Raw genomic sequence first — 1,167 nt, forward strand, 5'->3', positions numbered from 1 at the left:
CACCCCCCTCTCTCCCAGCCACCTGGCCCTGCCTCTGAGCCTGCTGGCTGACCAGATGCACCCTGAATAAAGCAGGCCTACAAGGAGAGAGGAGGGGAGATAGAGGTTATTATGGATGATTATTCAGTCCAAATCTAGCTTTTGACAACCCACTGAATTATAGCAACCCACAATAAGTTTTTTATGTGTGATTGCTTAGAAATATTTCACATTAGTGTCGATTTTAGCTCAAGGGCAGAACATAAAAGGATTAGACCTTAAGTTAAATCAGTGCTGTTCATGAGTGTGTATTGTGCATTTGGGCAAGAGAAAGGGGTGGCACCTTCTCTTAATGAACTGTTTGTATTTACCCTACAGCATTTGCTTGTTTGTTTACACAGCCAAGTGCCTGTGAATTCTCACACGTTGACCATGTTCTCTCAATTGTCAGTTGTCTAATTAAAAACAGATTAAAGCTTTATTTACCCCAGGCTTAGAATGAACTGGGCATCATCCTCTGTACTTTCCAGAAGTAAACTGGTGAAGAAAATAATAGGCAGGAGTGAATAAAGCATGCATGCCGCCCAATCTCGGCCAGGCTCCATTATCCTAACCTGCATTGTGTCTAGAGCAGCACTTGTGCGCAAGGCCGGGCATAAATCAGACAGTGATTTAAGTTTAACTCAGTGAAGATGGAGCGCAGGGGGATAAGAGAGTAGAAGAGGAGCGAAGAATAACTCATTCATGCTCCTCAAGTGTCCCCCAATGGATTGGCTGCTGAGGCAGCGCTGTGCGCCGCATTAAAAATCTGAGACAAAAGAGGGCATCAATGAAAGAGCCTGGAAGGAGGGGGGTACTTAGTATAAAACATTTTAAAGGGAGAGCCCCTCTTCTCTTCAAGGGGTAGAGGGGAGGGTGGTAAGAAGTGGGGTTGCAAAGGACCCCCTCCCTCACACACACTCACACACACACACACACACACACACTCACACACATACATGCAAATGCACGCACACACACTTTTGTCTCTGTTGGCACGGCCTCTTGTTTAGCCTTTAGGTGCCAAAGCAATTAGTTATGTTAATTGCAGGGGCCATTGCCGGTGAATGCAGGTTGAATAGAGCCAGTCAGCAGTGGAGGATTGGCCAGGATCCATGGGGGAAAGGGGAAGGGGGGGGGGGGGGGGGG

The 1,167-nt window shown here is 47.1% G+C and overlaps 1 protein-coding gene across 1 annotated transcript in view; it reads left to right on the plus strand.

The window, feature by feature from the left end:
• cbfa2t2 (CBFA2/RUNX1 partner transcriptional co-repressor 2) overlaps positions 1 to 1,167 on the plus strand; it is a 36,630-nt gene that overhangs the window by 14,239 nt on the left and 21,224 nt on the right. The gene's annotated exons all lie outside the window — the stretch shown is intronic.

This window comes from Etheostoma spectabile, chromosome 4 (assembly GCF_008692095.1).
Source record: "Etheostoma spectabile isolate EspeVRDwgs_2016 chromosome 4, UIUC_Espe_1.0, whole genome shotgun sequence".
In the NCBI taxonomy this organism is placed as follows: Eukaryota; Metazoa; Chordata; class Actinopteri; order Perciformes; family Percidae; genus Etheostoma; species Etheostoma spectabile.